This window comes from Oncorhynchus tshawytscha, linkage group LG12 (genome assembly GCF_018296145.1).
Source record: "Oncorhynchus tshawytscha isolate Ot180627B linkage group LG12, Otsh_v2.0, whole genome shotgun sequence".
NCBI classification, from domain to species: Eukaryota; Metazoa; Chordata; class Actinopteri; order Salmoniformes; family Salmonidae; genus Oncorhynchus; species Oncorhynchus tshawytscha.
The window spans coordinates 31,668,593-31,682,570 of NC_056440.1; the positions used below are offsets into that span (position 1 = coordinate 31,668,593).

General features: G+C 39.8%; 1 protein-coding gene across 1 annotated transcript in view; it reads left to right on the plus strand.

Moving 5' to 3' along the window:
- The window catches only part of LOC112262956 (leucine-rich repeat transmembrane neuronal protein 4-like), a 31,247-nt gene extending 18,956 nt beyond the window's left edge, over nucleotides 1-12,291 (plus strand). Inside the window, exon 3 of the mRNA XM_024438856.2 lies at nucleotides 10,866-12,291. The gene's annotated coding sequence lies outside the window, so the exon portion shown is untranslated. The remainder of the gene's footprint in view (nucleotides 1-10,865) is intronic.
- Nucleotides 12,292-13,978: the final 1,687 nt, after the last annotated feature.

Here is a 13,978-nt window from a genome sequence, read left to right on the forward strand (position 1 = left end):
TTTGCCTGAGAGGCTGGAGACGAGGGCGGACACGCTCTCAGGTCCCGAAGGAGCCGGGTGGACGGTCGCCAGGTAGAGCTCCAGCTGTAGTAGGAACCCCTGGCATCTGGCAGCCGTCCCATCATACTCCCTCGGGAGCGCGAAACCGAATCCCGCTGGGACCGGGTGAAGGAGAGGTGGACAGTGGGGTCGGTGGTAGTGGGGCTGGTGGAGGCGCTGGAAATCCTCCTCCTATCTCCCAACGATCCATTGTCTGCAGCACGCGATCCATGGTGGTGCCCAGACGTTGCAACATGGTCGCGTGCTGCTGGACGCGCTCCTCTACTGCCACAGGGAGGGCGTCTGCTCCTGCTGACTCCATTGGGTTGGTGAGTGATTCTGTAATGGGGTCCTGTATGTAGCTGGACAGTCAAGCGCAGGACAGCAGAAATTAGTAATCAATGTACTTTACTAAAAATACAAGGCAAATAACGGACTGATCTACAAAGAACAATCACTCACAAACAAACATGGGGAACGGAGGGTTAAATAATAAACAGGTAATTAGGTGAGTGAAACCAGGTGTGTAAGACTAAGACAAAACAAATGGAAAATGAAAAGTGGATCGGCGGTGGCTAGAAGGCCGGTGACGTCGACCGCCGAACACCGCCCGAACAAGGAGAGGGACCGACTTCGGCGGAAGTCATGACATAAGGTTTGCATCATTCACAACTTAAGTTGCCAAATAACTCTACATTTAGTGCATAGGACTTGTTTCAAAGGATCACTTTTATGTTTAGCATAGCCACTTGTAATGTGCATACAATGATATCACATGTTGTTCTCCACCAATTTCTATTCCCCGAATTGAGCCACGAGTTCTAATTATTTATGCTACAGGTTCCGTGGTTAGAGAAAATAAATAACTGGACAGAGGGCATCCCTGTCTTGTCCTTGTTGATAACTTCAATGCATCAGATGTTTGTCCATTTGTTCTTATACCGTGCCTTCAAAAAGTATTAACACCCCTTAACTTTTTCCACATTTTGTTGTGTTACATTTTGTTGTGTGTCCCTGGCCTACACATAATACCCCATAATGTCAAAGTGGAATTATGTTTTTGCAAATTAATTACAAAATGAAAAGCTGAAATGTTTTGAGTCAATAAGTATTCAACCCCTTTCTAAAAGCAAGCCTAAATAGGTTCAGGAGTAAAAATGTGCTTAACAAGTCATATAAGTTGCATGGACAATAATAGTGTTTAACATGATCTTTGAATGACTACCTTATCTCTGTATCCCACACATACAATTATCTGTAATGTCCCTCAATCGAGGAGTGAATTTCAAACACAGATTCAACAACAAAGATCAGAGAGGTTTTCCAATGCTTAGTAAAGAAGGGCACCGATTGGTAGGTCGGTAAAAACAAAATAAAGCAGACAATGTGTATCCCTTTGATCATGGTGAAGTTATTCATTACAGTTTGGATGGCGTATCAATGCACCCAGTCACTACAAAGATGCAGGCATCTTTCCTAACTAAGTTTCCAGAGAGGAAGGAAACCGCTCAGGGATTTCACCTTGAGGCCAATGGTGACTTTAAAACAGTTACAGAGTTTTAATGGCTGTGATAGGAGAAAACTGTGGCTGGATCAACAACATTGTAGTTACTACACAATACTGACCTAATTGTGAAAAGGAGGAATATAAATATTCCAAAACATGCATTCTGTTTGCAATAAGGCACTAAAGTAAAACTGCAAAAACTGTGGCAAAGAAATTAACTTTATGTCTTGAGTACAAAGTTTTTGGGGCTTATCCAACACAACACATCACTGAGTACCACACTTCATATTTTCAAGTATGGTGGTGGCCTTATGTTATGGGTATAGTTCTCATCGGCAAGGGCTAGGGAATGTTTTGGGATAAAAATAAATGGAATAGAGCTAAGCACAGGCAAAATCCTAAAGGAACACCTGGTTCAGTCTGCTTTCCAACAGACACTGGGAGACAAATTCACCTTTCAGCAGGAAAATAACCTAAAACACAAGGCCAAATATAGACTGGAGTTTCTTACCAATATTACATTGAATGTTCCTGAGTGGCCTAGTTACAGTCTTGACTTAAATTGTCTTGGAAATCTATGTCAAGACTTGAAAATGTCTGTCTAGCAATGATCAACAACCAATTTAACAGAGCCTGAAGAATTTGAAAAACAAATAGTGTGCAAAACTCTTAGAGACTTACTCAGAAAGACTCAAAGCTGTAATCACTGTCAAAGGTAATTCTAACATGTATTTACCCAGGGTGTGATTACTTATGTAAATTCAATATTTCTGCATTTAATTTGGAACACATTTGCTAAGATTTCTAAAAACATGTTTACACTTTGTCATTATGGGGTATTGTATGTATAAAAATCTATTTGAATCCATTTTAAATTCAGGCTTTAACACAACAAAATGTGGAATAAATAAAAGGGTAAGGATACTTTCTGAAGGCACTGTAACTGCTTTGGGAGATTCATTTTAGATGACAGAATATCCACTGATCCATGGAAATGGCCCAAACTGATCCATGTAAATGGCCCAAACTGATCCATGGAAATGGCCCAAACTGATCCATGGAAATGGCCCAAACTGATCCATGGAAATAGCCCAAACTGATCCATGGAAATGGCCCAAACTGATCCATGGAAATGGCCCAAACTGATCCATGGAAATGGCCCAAACTGATCCATGGAAATGGCCCAAACTGATCCATGGAAATGGCCCAAACCAGCCGTTCTTCTAAATGTATCTCTACTGCAGGGCAGGTGGAAATAAAAAACAAAAATGCAGCAACACATGATTTTATTTTTTCTATTCTCTCAACATAGTGGTAGGATGGCTAGAGAATGTACTCTACAAGAGAGTTATTGACTAGAGTCATTGTACCTTGAGCAGGATTGAATCCACCGAAATTGAAAAAGCAATGTGTTTGTGCCCTCTTGAAAAAGCCAGTTTTATTTGATCTGTTAAACAAGTTTGCAGTGATTATAAATACTTTGCAGATGTAGGATTCTAATTTTATTACCCTGTTGTTGCCCATATGTCTGCACATATGTGACGTAGTACGCAATTGTTGGGGACCACTTTTGGCTCGTGAGTGCTACTTTCAGATCTACTGGCTAAAAAGTATACAAGAGTACCGGAGAATCTCTTTAAACTGTTCATTCCATTTTTTGTGTGTGCATGCCTTATGCTAGATTAATCAGAGCATTGGAGTTTAGCTTTCTTACCCCTTTGCTCTGTAAATAATATGTGATGAGCCTGAGCCTGTCACACTGTGAGAGCACTGGTAGTGTAGCTATATGTTTAGTGATGGTGACTCACCCAGAGAGTCATTCCTTATCCTCTGCAGCTGAAATGGCTTATTTTCTAAAGAAGGCATGTGTGGGCACCACTGTTTTCAAAATAATTTCTAACTCTCAATGGCTTGTAGTTAATCTTATCTTTTCACCTTTCTCTCTTTTCAATCAACAGCCTTTCTTGTCTCAAGAGGACAGTGATGTTCATGTGGATTTCCCCAAGATATTCTGACCCATGTGTTTAGACACTGACAAGTTCATGACCTTGCCTACTGACCAACCATAGAGCCTTTCTAAGGTTTATCCAGAGGGTGATTGTTGACAGTGCATCTGACGAGCTGCAGATCCAGGTTATATCTGTATACCGTATTAGAGAAGCTTCTATCATAGGAGAGATATTCCCTCATTTATTTGAACAAGTAGAGATCATAGTGAACCACAACCAGTGCTCTTTCAGCCAGAACAGAGGGGATTGCATTAATATTATTCCTTAGAAGTTAATGTTTCTACTGGTTATTTACTTATCATTTTGCACTTACTAAAGTATCTCTGATTTGCAACATTAGCTTGATATCCCATCTAGAGACAGACAGCCTGATAAACCATAGAAATACATTAGGAAATGAAATGGTCTGTTCCTGGCACACTAATGTGCATTCAGCTGGTTTTTCTCCATGCATACACTACAGACCTTCACCCCTTGTTTCCTCCGAAAGTATTGAAACCTACTCTCTTTCTTAGTGAGAGAGGGAGAAGGAGTACAATTTCTGGAGAATGGAAAACAAAGCTATTCCCTAACCATGTACTGTACTATTGTAACATTAGTTTCTCTTGATTTTTTAAATATCTTTTTAAATGCACAGCCCAAAACAAGTACCTTTATTTGAGCATTTGAATGGTTATTTTTGTTAAAACCAAATAGTCAACCAAATTATATTTGAAAGTATTTACTTTCTTTCACATACTTATTTCAAATACTATTTTCAGATACCTGGGTTAAATGGATGGGAGTGTATTTGAGTCAGTGTATTTGTGTATTTTCAAATCTAAGTTGATTTCCAAGTACATTCCAATATTCAACTACTTGTTTTTTTTAAATAAAGGTTATCTGCATACTTGTTTTGAAATATATTGAAAAGTAATTGAAATACCTGAAATAGTATTTGAAATGAGGTCTGTATCAAATCATGTAAAACAGATTATCTGTCTTACATGATTTGTATAATTTTATTGTATGTTATTTTGGTATGATGAACTGAAATTTCACGCGCTATTCAGGATATTAATAATATTGATAACATGAATATTCATGTCAAAGGATTTTACTTATGTCGTTCAACATTTTGTAATATCATATTAACACTTAACTCAGGAATGTTTGGCTCACGCTGTTACAGAAATAAGCCGAGAATAGATTAACAGCATGTTCTTGCATAATTTCTGAATGGCACACTGTGATTTCTCACACTCTGTTAGTGCTCAATTTCAGACAGTGAGAGGGTAGGGCAAGCACAGCATGCAGGGCTTTCTGCCCTATGTTTGGACATGAAAAATAATTAGAGGGGAAATATAATTCATTTTGTCATAGCTTGTTGGAATTGCAAATGGCTGGTAAATGTGTATGAACCCTTCTATGGGCATTCACTTTCCAGTACTGAGTATATGTTTTGCTGTTACCATTGTCCACATGGTGCGTCATGTTTGTTCTGAAATATTACATTTACATAAGTATTCAGACCCCTTTCTCAGTACTATGTTGTAGCACATTTGGTAGCGATTACATGTACGGTCTCGAGACTTCTTGGGTATGACGCTACAAGCTTAGCACACATGTATTTGGAAGTTTTGGGCCACTCATGGACATTGAGAGACTTGTCCCGAAGCCACTCCGGCATTGTCTTGGCTGTGTTCTTAGGGTGGTTGTCCTGTTGGAAGGTGAACCTTCCTGAGCAGGTTTTTATCAAGGATCTCTCCGTTCATCTTTCCCTTGATCCTGACTAGTCTCCCAGTCCCTGCTGCTGAAAAACATCCCCACAGCATGATGCTGCCACCACCATGCTTCACCGTAGGGCTAGTGCCAGGTTTCCTCCAGACGTGACGATTGGCATTCAGGCCAAAGAGTTCAATCTTGTTTTCATCAGACCAGAGAATCTGGTTTCTCATGGTCTGAGAGTCTTTAGGTACCTTTTGTCAAACTCCAAGTGGGCTGTCATGTGCCTTTTACTGAGGATTGGTTTCTGTCTGGACACTCTACCATAAAGGCCTGATTGGTGGAGTGCTGCAGAGATGGTTGTCCTTCTGGAAGGCTCTCCCATCTTCACAGAGGAACTCTGGAGCTCTGTCAGAGTGACCATTGGGTTCTTGGTCACCTCCCTGACCAAGGCCCTTCTCCCCCGATTTCTCAGTTTGGCCGGGCTACCAGCACAAGGAAGAGTCTTGATGGTTCCAAACGTCTTCAATTTAAGAATGATGAGGGCCACTGTGTTCTTGGGGACTTTCAATGCTGTCTCAGAGCTCTACAGACAATTCCTTCGACCTCATGGCTTGTTTTTTGCTCTGACGTGCACTGTCAACTGTGGGACATTATAGATAGGTGTGTGCCTTTCCAAATCGTGTCCAATCAAATGAATTTACCACAGGTGGACTCTAATCAAGTTGTAGAAACATCTCAAGGATGATCAATGGAAACAGGATGCACCTAAATTTCGAGTTTCACAGCAAAGGGTCTGAATACTTATGTAAATAAGGTATTTCTGTTTTACATTTTTTAATAAATTAGCAAACGTTTCTAAAAACCTGTTTTCACGTTGCCATTATGGGGTATTGTGTGTAAATTGATGCGGGGGGGAAAAAAACATTTTTTTTAGAACATGGCTGTAATTAAACAAAATGTGGAAAAAGTCAAGGGGTCTGAATACTTTCAGAATGCAATGCATATTGATGACAGACATCAGAAAAGCACACACAATGAAGCAAAGTCATCTGTCCTATAAGCATCGTTGGTCAGCTGGAAATACGGTGAACAGCATTAGAGAGAGTTCATTCGCACAGAACACCCTTTTGAATTATTTCACTGGGACCCTTTTAACTATAACAATGATAGCTGCCATGACCTGCTTAATGAAATATTTATCAGTGTTTTGAAGATTGAGACTATTTTCATTACTATTTGATACAAAGACACCAGATTTATTGAGAGTGTGTCTTTGTGAGGGTGTTTGTGCATACGTATGCTCAGTGACTTGTCTGGCTTCAGACATCAGAAAGTACCCATAATGAACCAGAGTAGCATCGATGGTCAGCTCCAGATCATCTGAGCATGCGTTGACAACATCGATGAGCTGAAAATAGGATGAGCAGCGTTAGGGGAAGATAAATCCCTACATCTGAAGGATTATGTACGTAAAACACTTCTCAAATAAAAATGTAATTACATAGTGAATTTCACTTTTTTTTTTAAAAAGAGGATTTTTCTTGAATCTTTAGAGCTTGCAGTATTACGATGGAGAAGTTGCTGTACTGATTTGGCTTTTTATGGCAAGGCAGTTTAACAACTGGGTAGATGTCAGACAAAAGCAACTACAGTATTTAGTTATGCATGTTTATGTAAAATGGAATGTCTATTAGTAGTTTTGAAATACTCAATTGATTAACATTAAAGGCTAAATGCTTACTTACTTGTGTGTGTCTTAGACTTGAACATAAATCATGCATTGATGTCAATGCATGCATGCCATTTGTGCAAATTGTTTTGTTTCTGTTCATAGGATTCAGCCCTAAATGATTATTATCAAACTATTATCTGAATTGTTAGCTGAAACATGATATCCTGTGATAGTTAGTGAAGTTACAACTTCTGTGGTCTTTCCCTGTCCGACGCTGAGTCAAACTTTATCATCTTCTTTCTAATTAGACTACCTTCACTTCATTATGCAGTCAATCTAAGGAAGCACAGGCCCTTGGGTCATTAGCATGCCATTCAGGGCCCATGTAAGGACCAGAGATGATGATAGCAGCCTGTCTATGCTCTATGTTTGGATCACATAGACCACTGAGTGAATTATCCAGCTGACGTGGAGAAGGCCCAGCCTGAGGATGTTGTTAATATGCCAACGTGGGCTCATGCTACCCACGGCAGTCTGAGATTGACGCTGGGCCATGCTGGTACACTGCAGCTGTCTGTATCCTAATGGGAAATCATTCTTTTTCAGCCTGACCCCAATTCAGAGCAGTGCAAAGGGGGAAAAACTTGAGTGAATGCTTTGATAAGCAATCCAAACCTAATAGCTTGGAAAATTGATTTAATTGCGGTGCACATTGACCTAAGTGTTTATAGCCTGTTCTCTTTGGTATCCTCAGCACTCGTCTTCTTACTTACGTTTGTCCGTCTTTCCAAAAAGGGACTAAGGGAGAGAGTGACAGAGAAGGGGCCTTCTTCAGGTTTTTGTATAAGTCCATTGATGAAGCTACAGAACTAGGATTCTATATTATATAATGATGATTAACTTCTAATCTTAAAAAAAAAAAAAAAATCCTCTTTCAGCTTTTCTGCAAGATGTTTGAATGTTGGTGAACAAATCTTGCGATATCCTACCTACAGTATGTGACTTGCAGTGCTTGGATTTAGTTATTTGATATGGTTTGTTATGGTCATATAGGACATATCTTGACGAATGTACTAGTCAGTGTACTAGGGGACCAGAGTAGCCTAGTGGTCAGTGTAAGGAGATAAATTTGGGGTACCCCACTCAAATAAAATAAAAAATGATTTGAATTTAAATGTTTTAAATTGATATAGAGTAAAGGAGAGGCTCAGGCTTAGAAATAGCTATTAATAGAGAGAAGTGATTTACAGGGTGTTCATCTATCTAGGGCTATTTATGTTTTTGCTGTGTTATAATGTGAATCAGAGAAGACTTCTTCAGCCACGTTCTGTTGAGGGAAGACATCACAGAGGCCTAAAGCAAACTCCTCTGTCTGCGCTGTTCAACCTTTAATGCATGGTGTTGGCTGCTGCCCAGGCTATGCTAGCCCTATGAGTCACGCCTTTAAAAGATCCCACCATAACAGCCAGCTCCTTCCCAATATACCTGATTAAACCTGGACGGACACGCTCACCGGCGAGCCAAAAAGCCTTTTATTTTTCAAATATTCATCACTCAGACCTGGATTTAATCCTATTTTCAGAAAGGGGTTCAGGGAAGGAGATCTTCAAACTGACTACCACAATGGAGGATGTTTTCATAAGACTACATCAAATCGCTCAATCCATTACGAAGTAAAAGAAAAAAGTCTGTCTGGTCAGTGTTGTCTTGATTGTTTCTCGAATAGATCCTAGAGCTGAGGTCCCAGTGTTTTTGTGTTTGAGGACAGGAGTCAAGTGGTACAACTTAAATCCCATTTAGCTAAATGTCATTGTCATTTTTTCTGCATTAGTGCATAGTGCGAGCACATTATGGTTGTAAACAGAGTTTGACAGAGAACACATCTAGGATTTCTGATCAGTTAGGTTAATCGCAAAAAGTTTAAGGCCTTGTTGCCAAAGTATGTTGACTTGTGCCCCCACCTCCCACACACACACTTTGGTGCTCTTCCCTGATAGTTGCCTCTCAACTGTTACAGTGTGGAGTACAGTATCTATTATGCTCACAAAGCAACATGAACATTGACCAGATGCATTGAAATGTAGGTCTAATTAACACTAAAACGTTCACAGTCCTATTGGGAAATCCAAGTTGCTGACCTGCCAGAATAGAATCGTGGCAACTTCACCTACTGGGATTTACACAATTTGAAAATTACCGGAGACCAGGCCTGTTTTAAAAGAGCTGTTTTAAGCTATGGCCCCCTTCCTGTCTTGTGCTGTTAACAGAGAAAGAGGGCAATTTGCTCAACACTATAGGGCCATAAGCTAATTTAAAGGCTTTCACACAGACATTTTGCTCTTCCCATTACACTAATTAGGAAACTTTTTCCTAAAACGAGTCATTCTGCTGACAATTTGTTGTGAATCCTTCATAGATACAGCTACTGAATATATTAACATTCTGGGCATGGCTGTGAATATTAAGTTCCCCAAAGATCAAGCTAGGTTCAGGAGCTTGAAGACTGAAAAAGCTTGAAAACTGATTCAGGCGGTTATCAAATGAGCAATAATGTCTCCACAACAACATTGTAAAGTGTATGTTCATCTATTAGGTATTTTACTTCTAGTTGAAGAAGGTATGGCTTAATCCACATAAACTAATTCTGGGAACAGAGATCTCAAGCCCTCACCATAGTGCATCAATTTAGAGAGGCAATCGCAATCAAGATTATATTGCAATCAAGATTATATTCTATTTACATTCAATAAACATCCAGATGTGTAAAGAAATAGTTTCGAGAGCTTAGCTGGGGAAGTGATAATCAATGCTATACAAATGTAATTCATTCAGTTTTTGGGACCATTGCGAGGTTGACCAGCTCAGAAGTAAAAAAATCTCAAATATAAAGCAGTGTAGGCTACAAAAGTCTCTTCAAATGATTAGCACATTTTGTTTTGTTTCTGTTATGTTGTGTGTGTGTGTGTGTGTGTGTGTGTGTGTGTGTGTGTGTGTGTGTGTGTGTGTACTATGTGTGTGTGTACTACTAACAGAATCAATTAAATATTGTGATATTAGTTTCAATATTTAATGCCACATTTATACCGTTTGATTGGATTTAATTAAACATAATTCACAGAACTGTAGTACATAAAAGTGAGAGAGGCCTTTGAATCAGCAAAGTGCTTGCAATTTAACAAGAGCCCCCTGCTTAATGGAGTCAAGACTCCATTTAAAAGAGTAAAAGCAAGTATGTATGCACTCTTGCTTAAGGCTTTAATCTTGCACATTGTATACTGCAGATCAGTTTAGCTGAGTGGGTGCCCTACTACTATTCATGGTCCTGCATGCTTCTGTTAGTGTATTTTGCACTGTGGTACATACAGTACATTTGTCATTTTAGTGTTTAGACTGAGATAAATCAGTTATGACCTTGCACAAATGAGCTCAGTGATATTCATGTGTTTTGTGCAGTAGAGCACAATTATTGCATGCAATAATCTGATTTTTTAGGTTTACCAGAAAATCTGATATTAATTTCAATTGTCAATGACTAACAGATAAAGGAAACACTGTGTTGGCGGTGTTAACTACATTAAAACTGACACAACCTGCACACTGTTCCTCTCACAGACAGTCTCATTGGATGTTGACATAAAACCACACCTGTCCCTCAAATACACCATAAACATTGTTTCAGTGAATCTGCAGTGTGGTTTTCCCTTTATCTGTGACTGTTTGAATTGGGACCTTATACTACTGTAAACAGGCCTAACATTTTGGGACTGTTCTCATTATGAGATTTTTGCATGCAATTTATCTGTACACTAGCCTATTTCACTTTGCACCCTAACATAAAAAGTTGAACATAAAAAAACATAAAAACTTTTTTTATACCTCTCTATCTTACTCTCTCTTTCCATCCCCCTATCCTTTTCCTTTGTTCTCTCAGGTACCACAGCAGTTGAGTGCCCTGACGTTGTACAGGTATGAACAGCCCATAGTGGACTAGTGCCAGGCCCGTGGGGCGCTGCACCTCAACATGGGCTTTGAGCCCCCCTCCCAGCCACAGGGCTGTCTGAGGCCACCGGGTTGCAGGACAGGTCATACTGCTGGTCTCTCCTCTGCGCCCACCGCCTCACTCACGCGCACGGACCCCCAGTCCCCCCAACAGTGACCTGTGCAGACGGGGAGACCAGACAAGCACTCCCCTCTCCATCTGGGCTACTGAGCATGGTGTTGCTACAGTACTGTATACTGCTGCAGATCGTGAGGGAGAACAGCTGCAAATCTGTACTGAGGGATAACATTCTGACTGAAGAACCTGTTATTCATAGAGAGAATTAATTTATACCTTCACTAATAAAAATGTAAATATTCATTAATGGAAATTAGAGAGCACTGTTACAAGATAGCAGAGCATATTTTACCCTTTGATATCCACAATTACTGAAAATAGTCCAATACACTATCACATTCCTTCTGCTACTGAAATGGTGTCCAGCATCATGAGGAGAAATGGAAATAATTATATGATTCATTACTCTCATTGAACTTATTGACTCAGTTGCTCACAGTTTTGGAACCTTCCCTGTGTTAAGTAAGTAATTAAATAGAAAAATGCAATAAATATAACTGGGGAAACAGTAGGGTGAGCAATGGAATAGCAGAACAAATTAAAAACTAACAGAGCTGAAAGGTTTTGTGCTGCTTTTTCAAATAACACTGCCAGTCAGAGATCTTATGCGTTTTCAAGTCCCCGTAGAGATTTCATCTCAATAAGTGAGTCACTCAAATTAAATTATTCACAAGGAGAAGAGAAAACTTGGTAAGTAATGGGCACACCGTTTTCATGTCAAGTGTACAGCTGACATTTCTTTGCCAGAAGTATGTATTTTAATGGAGATTTTTATTATGTTAGTGATTTTTATGTTCATTATAATACAATGCAATTTTGTTTTATTTATTTAGTACAAGATGAGAAGTAGAACATCGATGAGTAAAAGGAACATTGTTTTCATGTCAAGTGTAGGCTACAGCTGACATATTTTTTCAGAAATGCATTGTTTGTACAGTATTGTGTTGATATTGTTTATATTCATCATGATCATCCATTGCATTTTCATGATTAATGACAATTTATTTTAGTTTTATGTTTTTAAAACATGCCAATCCTCATTCTGATTGTAAGATCCTCTCTGTCTCTCACATATCATGTGCACTTACTGAAATGGAAACCTTTTAATGTGACCTCAGATCATGGCATTCACCAAGAGATCAGCGGCGAACTCACTCACACTCTTTGAAAACAAAAGTGCTATCTAGAACCTAAAAGGGTTCTTTGGCTGGTCCCATAGGAGAACCCTTTGAAGAACCCTTTCCACAGAGGGTTCTACATGGAACCACAAAGGGTTCTCCTATGGGTACAGCCGAAGAACCCTTTTGGAACTCTTTTTTTCTAAGAGTGCAGAGTGGAGATGGAGAACTTTGTACAGGATGGGTTTGACTGTACTGTTTAACAGCTTGAGTCAGACTTTCCATAGCTGTGGCACAGTAGATCAACCATCTTTGATGTCTACTTCTCCCATGTCTACTGTGACTGTTACAGTAACCATCTTTGATGTGTCTCCTCTTCCCCCATGTCTACTGTGACTGTTACAGTAACCATCTTTGATGTCTACTTCTCCCATGTCTACTGTGACTGTTACAGTAACCATCTTTGATGTATTGCCTCTTCCTCCATGTCTACTGTGACTGTTACAGTAACCATCTTTGATGTATCCCCTCTTCTCCCATGTCTACTGTGACTGTTACAGTAACCATCTTTGATGTATCCCCTCTTCCCCCATGTCTACTGTGACTATTACAGTAACCATCTTTGATGTATTGCCTCTTCCTCCATGTCTACTGTGACTGTTACAGTAACCATCTTTGATGTATCCCCTCTTCTCCCATGTCTACTGTGACTGTTACAGTAACCATCTTTGATGTATTGCCTCTTCCCCCATGTCTACTGTGACTGTTACAGTAACCATCTTTGATGTATCCCCTCTTCCCCCATGTCTACTGTGACTGTTACAGTAACCATCTTTGATGTATCCCCTCTTCTCCCATGTCTACTGTGACTGTTACAGTAACCATCTTTGATGTATCCCCTCTTCCCCCATGTCTACTGTGACTGTTACAGTAACCATCTTTGATGTATCCCTTCTTCCCCCATGTCTACTGTGACTGTTACAGTAACCATCTTTGATGTATCCCCTCTTCCCCCATGTCTACTGTGACTGTTACAGTAACCATCTTTGATGTATCCCCTCTTCTCCCATGTCTACTGTGACTGTTACAGTAACCATCTTTGAAATATCCCCTCTTCCCCCATGTCTACTGTGACTGTTACAGTAACCATCTTTGATGTATCCCCTCTTCTCCCATGTCTACTGTGACTGTTACAGTAACCATCTTTGTGTATCCCCTCTTCCCCCATGTCTACTGTGACTGTTACAGTAACCATCTTTGATGTCTACTTTTCCCATGTCTACTGTGACTGTTACAGTAACCATCTTTGATGTATCCCCTCTTCCCCCATGTCTACTGTGACTGTTACAGTAACCATCTTTGATGTCTACTTCTCCCATGTCTACTGTGACTGTTACAGTAACCATCTTTGATGTATCCCCTCTTCCCCCATGTCTACTGTGACTGTTACAGTAACCATCTTTATGTATCCCCTCTTCTCCCATGTCTACTGTGACTGTTACAGTAACCATCTTTATGTATCCCCTCTTCCCCCATGTCTACTGTGACTGTTACAGTATTCTTCAAGCAGCCTCTTTTGGATGTGGTTCATACTCATACACCACTTCAAGGACACATATGTAAATAACAATTCCCAATGAACTTGTTCAGTAGTATGAATAGGTGTCAAACAAAGTGTCTCTGCTTTTTCATGGACACAGTCATTTCCCTACGAAGAGGAGCAGCCTTATCTGAAGGTCAGATGAACTTGAACATGACCAGATCTGGGTGTAGAGACTGGATATGAGAGTGTGTCTGACATTATGTGAA